A 12,300-nucleotide genomic window follows, 5' to 3' on the forward strand; every position below is an offset into this window, starting at 1 on the left:
CACACACACACACACACACACACACGCACACACGCATGCACATACCTTTTAAGAGTACTTACTGCTCTTGTAGAAGACTCGGGTTCAGTTCTCAGCACCACATCCCAGTCGAGAAGCAAAATGCCAAGAGTGTAAGTAAGAGTTAAGATAGAGTTGATCTGATGGTACATGTCTGGCCTTCAGCTACTGAGGAACTGAGTTAAGTTCACTAGTTCAAGACCAACCTAGGAAACTGAGGAGAGGTAGGGAGGGAGGGGAAGAGAGGAGAGAGGAGGGAAGAGATTTTTTTTCCTGGAGTTTAGGAAAGGATTGTTGATAGTCTAACTTCACTTAGTCTAGCTTCTCTCCACTCTGCATTACTTTTTCCTATTGCCTATGCATATCTTCTTTAAATGATGGTGACCTTTTAAAGTTTACATTATGGGTCACCTTGTGGCACCGAGAACATAGAAGCCCTCATGGATTCGAAATTCACACCTGCCTTGTGCCCTAGATGAGTATAAATTAGAGGCATCTTAGTGATCTATAGATGATTGTGTTTGCTGACATTCCATACTTGCTGCCACTAGAAACCATGTTGGAAACTCGACGGTTAATTAGTGACGCCCCTCCCCCTGCCATGTGTGCGTCTCTGTGTGTCTCTGTGTATGCATGCTAGGATTGTAAGCCTGTGCCAGCACACCACCTACACCGTCCCCCAATCTCAGGAACCAGCATTTTGATCATGGTGGACATGCCCTGCACTGTGGTAGACTTCATGTTAATGATCTAATGTCTGTCAAAGTCTTCTGAAAGAACTGTTTGAAACACTTTGCAGACCACAGTGGCCAAAGCCTGGCTGCTGGCTCCTGTCTTGTGCTCATTTGACATCTGTTGGTTATCATTGCTGTGTCCTTTGGGACAACAGAAAAAGAAGGTGTCCTCTTTTAAAACCTTTATACATACACACACAAAACAAAAATCACCTTTACACCAGATTACAAAACTCTAGGGAATGTCTCTAGGGTGACCTTGAGCAAACTGCTTAACATCTCAGCTGCCATGTTCTCCTGGCTTGTGACACAGTTGGTGAGGACGCTTGCCTGTGTGTTTAGAACACAGTGATTTGACTCTGTGCAAAAAGCAGCCCTTGGAGACTGAAGTGACTCAGGGCTTCTGCGAACGCTGTGGCAAATGACTGCTCACCCTACTAAGGTGTCATTATCTAATGTCAACCAAGAGGGAGGTGTCCTCTATTCACTTTAAGCACAGGAGTAATCTCACTTCGGCTCTCAGAATCAAAGGGAGGTGGTGAGCCTCCATGGATGTGAAGGAAGGGCCCAGGAGTAGAAACTCTGCCTTGGAGTGGCCTATGCGCCTTTGAGCCTGCTTTATTTTCCAGGGAACCTGTGCCAGCCACCTCCACTCTGCACACCAGACTTCCCTTCATCATAAAGTCAGTTAGCCACAGAGGATCCCAACAGTGAAATCCAGAAGACTTGAATTAAGGTAAAGGTGAATTCTGTAGCCATGTCCCATCTTCTCTTCAGCGAACAGCCAGGATGCTGACAGCTCAGTGTCTAAGTCCATACTCAGCACTTCTCCAGGACAGAGTCAGCAAGCAGGGCTCATGTGGCCTGAAATGTGTCTGTCTGCTCAATGGAAACAGAGATTATCCTAGCAATTATACCCCAACAAAGGACATCTGTCATGTTGCCAACGCTAGCTGGGAAGAAAGACCCAATTCCCCAGCAGCTCCCAGCAGGATTTCTGCTCAGGACATGAGATGTTTTGTTTTAGGCTTGTTTGTTTGTTTCTCTTTTCTTTCTTTGTGGGGGTGCATGTCACAGCAGGAGTGTAAAGGTCAGAGGATAACTTTATAGAGTCTGTTCCCTCCTTCCACCTTTGCATGGGTTCTCGAGACTGGACTCATGTTGCCAGCCAATGAGCCATCTTGCTGGCCCATTCTCGTGATCCATCGTCACCTCCCGTTGGGCAGAAAGGCTTGGATTCAGGTAGTAAATGTGTGTTCATCCTCCATCTAGCTGTGAGCTTTGAGTATGCAGTAAGTACGGAGATGGACCCTAAAAAGTTGTTATCCTCATTGTTCCCTGAATATGGTTCATGACTGATTTCTGACCTCTCTCTCATTCACCTGCCTGGTGGTACATGGTGAAGCAATACATATTAATCACGATGATTCCTCAGCAAATAAAGTCCCCTTGGTAATTGACCTGGGTGGGTTGAAGTTCCTACACTGCCTTACAAATCCGATTCATCTTATACAGTATGTCAGCAGCTCTGTCTTGTAGCCGGCATCCAGGCATGGCTCTAGAACACCAGTGAAGTGTTTTCAATGAGACTCCTGAGGGGGAAAATGAATTTACATGCTGTCACTGCCCTTGGTGTGGTGAGGTGAAGGGAGTGACTATGAACAGGACTTAGAACCCTTGACCTCCAAGCCTCACAGAAAAGGACACACTATCTGGGCCCTCAGAGGGAGAATGTTTCTCCAAGAAGGGCTGGACCAAATCCTGAGTTCAACCCACACACAAGCTTGCCAGAGCCCATGCCTGCCCTTGGCCCTTAGTACTTTATACCATAATCAATCAGTATCCATTTGCCAGGCAGACAGATCCCACAGGGATACCCAGTCCAAGGACTCTTGGGGCACAGGGCACCTCAAGGACTTGGGTATTAACAACTCTCCTTATGCCATGTGGGTCAAAAGCTGTGAAATGTTCCTAACTAGAACTCTGGAGAATCTTATGAGGTCTTGGGAGAGATTGAAGAGGGACTTTCCAAGCACTGGGCTTGGACGAGGTTCCTGTAAGTATCAGCCACACCCACAAGGCCACAGACCTTTCTACCAAAGGCCTTGTTGTTTTCTAGCCTGATTTATCACAGCCTTTTTACCTTCTAGGCTAAAAAAAAAAGAAAGAAGCATAACCGTTAGCATTTCTTTTAGACTCTGCCCCACAGTTACCTGGCAATTGCCAGGAATGGCTGACTCATTATAAAAGGGGCTGCTTGCCCCCTCCTCACTCTCTTGCCCTCTTACTCTCTTCCCCCCTTCCCCCTCTGTCTCTTCTACCCCCATTCCTCTCCCCGCTCTCTCCACATGTTTATGGCCAGCCTCTACTTCTCTTCTTTCTGCCCCCCTCTCTTTGCCTTTCTCTGTCTCTACTACCCTCTCAACTCCCCTCCCCATGGCCTAAATAAACTCCATTGCATACTATATCAGTGGTATGGCTGGTACCTCAGGGGGAGGGATGCCTCAGCATGGGCACGCAGAGGTAGCCCCTCCCCCCACATACACACCATACTGCCCCTCTACCAAACATATCCCTCCCTTCTCTTCCTCTTTCTCCTCCTCCTCCACCTTCTTCTTCTTCTTTTTATAAAACACAACAATAACGATAAATCTCTGGTCTGGCTCACTTGTATGTAAGGACATTTTCTTCTTACTGTGGGACTTGTTCATTCATGACTCAAGGGCTTCCCAGAATTTTAGGTGGATGGGTCAAGATGCTTTGGCTGGGGGAGGTGTGTGTGTGTGTGTGTGTGTGTGTGTGTGTGGCTACAGGGTTCACTGCCAACACACAGTGCATGCAAAGGGATAATGGCCTCACTGTGGGTAGCCCTGAGCCCAGGGAGCTTCATGGTGACTTGTGTACTGGGAACAGTAAAATGTTTCTGGAATTGTAATGAGCAAAACTGAATTCAAACCTCAAATGCAGAATGAACAGGAGCTGTTTCTGGTGGCACTCGCCCGTGTCTCACTGTCTGCCTGGTTCTGGCCTCGAGGCTTGAGCACTGTGTGAGCCCAGCTATGCAGGGCCACCTAAGCTGAGTGAGACATCTCAGCGCAGATTCAAGACTATGGAACCTACAGTGTCTTTACTGTGAGTAGTTCCCTATACTTACAGAAACTGGCTTAACTGTAGAAAACAAGGACAGGAAAAAGAATATCTTCCAACCACCATTCTTCAGTATGCATTACACTAGTATGTGTTTGTACTCTACTGGGTGGAAGTGTTCGATCTTTTCAATGGCTGTTTGAGTCACAGAGTTGAGGTTTATAAAAGTTCACTAACTGAGTTTTGGCTTGGGATGAGAACGGAATTTCTAACAATTTCTCTAAACATACTCCTTGTATTTTACACTAAATATTTATGTACACAGAGCAGTGTTCTCAGTTTTAATTATAAAGTCAACACATCAGTTAGACATGGAAAGTTAAGGGAAGAATTGCTTCTCAGAGACTCTGTGGGACCCTCATCCTTGGAAAAGTTAAATGGTTACTTAACATTTCCAGAGAACTGTGTTGTGACCACTGATGGGAGCTGATGGGTGTGTCTACAGTGTGGAGATGCAGGTGAAGTCCACCCTCCCAGTGGACTTCCATATGGCCTCTGCTCCTAGACCTATCCTGCTCAGCTCTCTACCACAGTCTTTGGACTTGGCCAGAGGGAGACAGTAGACAGGTCAACACATAGCAGTATGGGAGGAGGCAGGCGAGAAGAGCTTCATCTCTAGGATTCAGGAGTTGGAACTTGGTGAGAGTATAAAGGAAATAGGAGATTTGGCATGTGGGACCCTTGAGACGCTGGCTGCTTTCTGTGTGGGGTGAGATGATCTGGGAAAGGCCATTTTGGAAGGCAGAACAGTGTGTAAGCAAAAGCGGGGCTTCAGGCAACTTACAGGTCATGGAGAGGAGAGGGCACCAAGGTAGATCTCTGTTCTAGAAGCTCCGTTGAATAAGACAGCAGGACAGTGGGGAGAGCTCTGGCATTGCCATGCTGATGCCATGATCCAGAAAGAAAACAGCAATGTAGGAACTAAGCCATGAAAGGGAACAGACAGCGATGTAGGGGCTAAGCCCTAGAAGGGAGCAGACATCCCTGCAAGCATGGAAGGCCTAACATGGAAGCCGTTTGTTCCATGGCCAGAAGTGCCCATCACAGGCAGCTAGGGAGCCAGGCTCTTTCCTGAGTGACTGTCTTCCTCCAGAGAAGAAGCCATACCACCTGTCGCCACAAGAACTGTGCTCAGGAGAGAGGTGGCAAGAAAAACATGTGGAGCACTCACTCACTCACAGACAGCCTGAGCTTCCTCCTTCAGCTGGTCAGCCATTGCAGACCTCTCCTGACGAGGCTTTCTCTCTTGCTCGTCTCCATCTCCCTCATCAGGCAGCTGCCAAGAGGAACAGCCAGCCTGTCTCTTAATCTCAACTAAAACTACTCTCAAACATAAAAGAAGAAAAAAATGTGAGTTATGCCTGCCAGGAGTGAGCCTGGTTCCTAGTCCTGAGTGGACTGAGCAGTGGCTCACCTGGCAGCTGGTCCAGCCTGCTCTCCAAGCCTGGGTGTCTGATGGGAAGGCAGGCAGCTGGGCAGGGTCTTGTCCACTAGACAGTTACTGACTGCAGAGGATGTTCTTTCCCTTTCTTTCTATGTCCTTGAGGAGTGAGGCGGATGCTGAGGGTGTGCGGTTGGTAGCAGGGAACCACTGCTCCTTCCTGCATCCAAACATTAACTCCTAACTGAGCACACACCAGGCAACAGATCAACAGAAACCTGTCTCAAACTGTAGAATGTCAAAGGCTCAATCTACTGATGGCAAGTCAATGCCACTGCCCTCAGAGGAACTTGTAATGAGTGCGTGTCAGACATTCAATGAACTCAGACACCAATGAACTCATTGTTGTCACAAAGTAAGGGACAGGCACATGGTACTCTGTGTTTTAGAGAATCGGATATAGAACCATTTAATTCCTACAGCAACTGTTCACCCCCTCCCCCTCCTCTCCCCTCCCCCCTCCCCCTCCAGGTTCAGGAGGCTGACTGAGTCACACAGAGGCTCTATATCATCCCAATGTCACCAATTTCTTGATGCACCCATGGATTCTTTGGGATAGTGGCTGTGTATGTCAAGCTGGCCAGCCTCTGGTGCCCGCAGACTGGTCAGATGCGATGCAGATATGGTTGCAAAGGTATTTTTGAAGATGAGGTTGCATCTCCACACCGGTATTACAAAGCAGACCACTGTACAAATTATGGTAGGTCCCACCTCCTTAGTTGAAAGCCTTAAGAGGAAAAGCTAGTACTGCCCCAAGAACGAGTTCTGCCTCTAGACACCCTCAAGGTCAAACCTATGACTCTGGTTGTTACCTAAACTTCCAGCTGTCCTGTCTTGTGAACTTCAGACTTTCTAGGCCCCCACATGAGCCAATTCTTTAAAGTCAATCTCTCTCTGAGCCGATCTCACCTTCTCTCTTTGTGCTACCTGGAAAGCTATAAGTTCCATGCCAGGTGGCTCCACAGAAGTCTTGCGGCCTTGGAGGACAGCTCAAAGAAGCTGCTGCCGGAACAAAGGCAGCAGACTCCCTGTGTGCACCACAGGGCCACTTCACAAGACTTATTATTGAGGGCATCAGGTGAGGAACTGTGAAACCCAAGTGCTCAGATCCCCTTCAGGAAAGAGCAGCTTCCTTTGCGCTGAAGAAAGCCTGGCTCACACTCACTAATGACTGAGCTTAGCCACGCCCATCATCCTCCTGCTCTTCTCATTACCTGAACAAGCACGAGGTAATTACAGAAGCTAAGCCTCAGCGCCTTCTAGAGAATGCTGTCATTCCTGTGACAGGCAAACACCCATGGCACTGTGTCCAGATAAGCATGGCATACTCACTGGCCAGTTTTTCTCACCCTTAATGTCTCTTCCAGATTCACAAAATGGTTGGTTTTAGAATTACAGATATGATAAAACATCCTGGCTTGTGTTCACTTCTTTATTTCACTTTCATTGTGTGTGTGTGTCTGTTTGTGTATGTGTGTGTTAATCAGAGGTCAACCCCAAGTGTCATTCCTCAGGTGTCGTCTACCTTGTCTTTTAACCAGGGTCTTTCTCTCATTTGGCCTGGAGCTAGCACACTGACTTGGCTATGTTGAGTGGCCAGCAGGCCCTCGGGGTCCCTCTCTTGCCACCTCCCCAGCACTGGAGTTACAGTCTTCGGAAACCATATCCAGCTTTTTTCTGTATGGGTTCTGGGTATTGAACTCAGGCCCTCATGACTGCATAGTGAGAACTTTACTGACTAAGTAATGCCCCCAGCATCAGCTATGGTGACTGTAATGACTGCCCCAAACTATATTAGGCAATTCAGGGTTTTAACATGCAGGAGGCAAAAATGTCAAAGTCTATATTTACCTGTTGGAGGTTTTTTTGAAGGGAGCTAGCAAAGTCACACGGGCTCATAAATGGCCCACCTGAACTTTCTCCTGGCAGCCGGAATGAAATCCCACAACCACAGTCTCCATCCACACCCCCTCAGCCTGCGAGTCCTGCTCTGGCCTGCTTCAGGCTGAGTACTTGCTACGCTCTCCCTCCATCTCTCTCCTTTCCTGTACAAACTGATGACACCTGGCTTCCTACCCAGTGTATGCATCAGCTGGGATCCATGGAGAGACAGACGCCAAGACATGAGACACTTAAGAAAGGTGACAGGAAGATGCCCATGAGGAAAATGGGAGACAGGTTGGATGGAATGGGTTTAGAGATCTGTCCTGATACCCGGGGAAGAAGAGTGGCAAGAAGGACAGCCAGGAAGTGTCTCCCAGCGTTGCACAGACCACAGAGATGTAACCATCAGCCACAAGGCACTCAGCAAAGAGGAGTTAGGTCCCCTCTGCAGCTGATGTTGCTTGTAACTAGGGAAGGGTAGAGGTTGCTAAGGCTTTGGGCTATGTGCTAAGGATGCCTGCACTATGGATCCCTTGGAAGGGAGCTTAGCAGCATGTTCACATCCCCCAGTCCCTGCGCCATACACGACCAGTTCCCGAGGCTACTCCGACTTTTCATTCTTGAAGAAACTTAGAAGAGGACAGACACCTTCCTCCCCAGCCCCCGCTGCCCTGGGCTGAGGCCGACTCTGCCCTTTGTTCCCATAGCACTCTGCTCAGTGTGGTGCTTCAGTGCTATGCCTGCTGGGCCTTGCTCCTGAGACCCTAAGTGGAGATGATGATCCCCCTCCTCAGACAGATGGCTGCATGTAAGGAAGAGCATCTATCCAGGCTCGCTGGGCCACTGTGCAGAGGCAGCTCCGTGGCTCAATGGGATCGTTGCTATATGCCTTTGAGCGTGCCCCTTGTGGGTCCACAGTTCCATTCAGGCCTGTGACAGAAAGCCTACTGCACATTTGCATGACCCCCTCAGTAAGACTGCCTACCCATCAAGCTGGGTCTGGAGGCTTTCTGCACAAGGACAGTGGAGATGTGTCTCAGATATCCCTGGCTCAGGGATATCTTCTCAGCCTCCTGTATCCTCAGGCCCATCTTCTATGTACTCATCCCATCTTCTGATAGGCTGTTGCTGGGGTCATACAAATAGTGAATTAAGAGTCTCCCAGTACACGGGCACAGGGAGTCCTAAGGACAAGTGAGTGTTGCCTCTACTTCTGCATCAGCTGCTGATGCTGTGGCTTCTGCCCAGTCCCAGGCATGATCTTATGTGACACCTCCTACCTCAGTTGCCATGACAGCGGGTTCTTTGGGAGGGGCCCAGTGGCCACCTCTAGGCTATGACAACATCACATCCCTCTATGACCCCCCAGAGCTTTTGACCACAGCTCTTCTCTGGCCTCATCTCTAACTCCTCTCAGCATTGTCTCTCTAGGAGCAGAAGCCTGATCTTCAGCCCAGATATGTACTATTGGTCGCTAAACTATGCCCTTGAAAAAGGAATGTGGTACTATATTATTAACCTGCACAGCACATATGCCTACTGGTGCAGTAATCGTAAGCTTGTTATAAAACTGCTCTCTGGTTGGAACCAAGGCTCATTTCACAGAGAACAGTTCACATCTAGTACTGTAAGCGTGGTCAAAAGAACATGCTAGGGAAATCATAGGTCCTAGTAGATTGGTTACAGATGTTGTTTTGCTAAATAGACATCACATGCTCATCAAATCGCCTTCTTAGACATGTCTCTACCCACCAATGAGGGTTGCTGTCAGACTTCATCATGTCTCTACCCACCAATGAGGGTTGCTGTTAGACATCATCATGTCTCTACCCACCAATGAGGGTTGCTGTCAGACATCATCATGTCTCTACCCACCAATGAGGGTTGCTGTTAGACTTCGTCATGTCTCTACCCACCAATGAGGGTTGCTGTTAGACGTCATCAGAGAAGCTTCCTTTTACAGCAGGTAATAGTTACCCCAGAGATGCTCATAACTGGTCAAGATGCTGAGAATAAATGACTATTGAATGTGAACCATAAATATGTATATTATAAAAGCCATAAATCTACATTACCCTTCCAAAGCTTGTGGAGCTTCACAGAAGAGGAGACAGAATGGATTTAAGAGCTGGTGAGGACAAAATAGTGAGGCTGTTTTCTGTGCATGGCTTGATCATTGCCCTCTTTTTCTAGAAGTTATTTTTACTTTTGATCACGTCTATGTGTGTATCTGCATGGGCAGGTGCATGTAAGTGCAGGCACAGAGAAGAGCCATCTCAGATCCCCTGGAGCTGGAGTTATAAGGTAGATGTGGATGCTGGGAATCAAACTTAGGTCCTCGGCCAGAGCAGTACGAGGCCTTAAATCACTGAGCCATCTCTCCAGGCTGGAGAGTGCACTCTTATGCTCACAGTGGTGAGTAACTTCAGAAGATCTGCAGAAGACCAGGCCCATCTACACCCTGATATGGAAAAACAGTCCTCCCCCAACAAGCATGAATTCATCTAACTATTGTGCTCTTTACAAGACCCTCTTTCCCAATAAGTGGGGCTGGTAGTGTAGCTCAGTGGTAGAGAACATGTTTAGCAAGTTCAAGGTTCTGGGTTTGATGACAGAACCAACCAACCCACCAGCAAATCCCACCACCAAATAAGTCTTAACCACAGCACAGTGGAAGGATTTTCACATGTCCTTTGATGCAGGTGTGTGTGTGTGTGTGTGTGTGTGTGTGTGTGTGTGTGTGTGTGTGCATGCACATGTGTGTGGGTCTGCTTGCATGTGACAATGGAGGCACCATCTGAGGTCTCAGCACTCACTCTGCACAGCTATGCTTGAATTATGGGTATATCTCACCTTGTTCCATAAAAAGACTCCAGGCAATAGCTGTTTCCACTGTCTGCCAGGAGTTTTGTTTCTGGTAGACTGTTTTGGGATTGACTTGATTGTTCATGTAAGGAGCCAAGTCAGCCAGGGCCTCAGACCTCAGTGTCTGGAATACAACAGGCCCCAACACGAGATGGCTAGGGCCTGCAGGGAGAGGCATCTCAGCTTCATGAGTGCAGTCCTGCTAGTTCCCAGATATCCACTACCAACTTCAAAATATCTCCTGACTTCAGGAAACACCAGAAGCCCTTGAGTCTTAGCATCTGACCAGGCAGTTTCAAAGCTCTGAGAATACCTGGGAGCAGATGGGTTTTAGGGGTGGAAGTAGGCGTGTCTCCACATTTAAACATCCAGGCCCCAAATGCCTCAAGTCCCTTAGCAGCTCTCAGTAACAGAACAAATGGAGTAGAAGGTCTCGCCACGTGACAGCCACACGCAGAAGGGAACGACAAGGACCTATGGCAGGTATCAATCAAAAACAATTTGCAGCCAATGTTTCAACAGCACCTTTGGTGCTGTGAGCTTCAAGGGTTAGTTTTAATCAGGGCAGAGTGGCTCATCTCCATGCTAGGCCTGGGAATTCCCAGGTTCTCACAGAGTAGCTTTCTGGGAGCTGTTCCATTGATGGGGCTGCCTGAGGCCAGCTGTGCTCAGCACTGTCCCTTGGCACTGTCCCTGGGGTTGCCTCTGGAGGCTGGGATGCAGAAGCTGGGGAGGGAGATGTCCTGGGGCAGGATCACAGGAACCTCTACTTCCCCCTTCCTTCCTTCCTTCCTTCCTTCCTTCCTTCCTTCCTTCCTTCCTTCCTTCCTTCCTTCCTTCCTCCCTCCCTCCCTCCCTCCCTCCCTNTTCCTTCCTTCCTTCCTTCCTTCCTTCCTTCCTTCCTTCCTTCCTTCCTTCCTTCCTTCCTCCCTCCCTCCCTCCCTCCCTCCCTCTCTCTCTCTTCCTCTCTTCCTCTCTTTCTTTTTTCTTCCCTCATCTCCTTATTCCTTTCCCTCGGTTTTTCTTCCTACCTGTTATAGCCTGGGCTATCCTAGAACTCCTTACATAACCCAGACCAATCTAGAACTTGGCAATCCTGCCTCAGAGAAAAATATTTTTTTTGAAACAAGATCTCATGTAGCCCAGGCTAGGCTGGCACTCATGATCCTCCTGCCTCCAATGAGGAAGACACTGAGTCCAGAGATCAAGAAGCATTCATTATGGGTCACGGGGCCACAGGTAAGCGCTCAGAACTACCACTCAGGCTGATGCGGGCTTCTGTGGGAAACACTGTACCTCCTGCTTCCCAAGCTAGATGGCTCTGTCACATCCCATGCCCAGTGAGCACCTACTACGTGTGTGTGTGTGTGTGTGTGTGTGTGTGTGTGTGTGATTTAAGATTGAATGTGGAAGTGCAGGGACCCATGGTTGTAGAGGTAAGGCCTTCTGTAAGCATGAAGGGTTCACGACTATGGTGTCACCCTCAAGTATGAGTAACCTCCACACCTGGCATGTTGTACGTTTGCTGTGGTGTCTAGTCAGTCTCTGGGCCATGGTCATGAGGCAGCACGCTGCCCGGGAGCCAGGGTAGCTGCAGTAGGAACCTCCTCACCTTACTACTTTTGCTTTAGACATTCTCTTAGATCTGTCTTTGAACAACCTCACATATTTCTTCCACAAACCATACTTTATTTCTAACTAAGGAAAGACTCATCAAGTGGCTAACCACCCTGCAGCTAATTCAATGGGCTATTTCTACCCATGGGTACCACATTCTCTGGTAGAGTTAAGAAAAACATTTCAGACCCCACCGGTATTAGTTTCCTGTCATCGTGCAAACATCTGAGGTGATCAAATCAGAAAGAGATGACCTTAGCTCAGTTTTCGAAACCCAATCGTAATGGATCACAAAGAGGAAAGATGGGGCTTTTTCTAGAGCACAGCCTTCCCTATGCTGTCATGGCAATGAAGCCAGTATCACTGTGCCGTTCTCACTGTGTGATAAAACACCCCAAAAGCAGCTTAAGAAAGGGATGGTTTATTCAAGCTTGCAGTTTAAAGGCACGGGGCGGGGAAGGGGCTTGAGGCTGCTCACAGGGCATCTGAAGTCAGGAAGCAGGCAGGAGGGGGTGGGGGAGCTGGTGCTCAGCTGGCTTGCTCATTTTTATTCAGCCTGAGACCCCAGCCCACAGAAAGGCTCTGCCCACGCTT

This window comes from Mus caroli, chromosome 5 (genome assembly GCF_900094665.2).
Source record: "Mus caroli chromosome 5, CAROLI_EIJ_v1.1, whole genome shotgun sequence".
Lineage (NCBI taxonomy): Eukaryota > Metazoa > Chordata > Mammalia > Rodentia > Muridae > Mus > Mus caroli.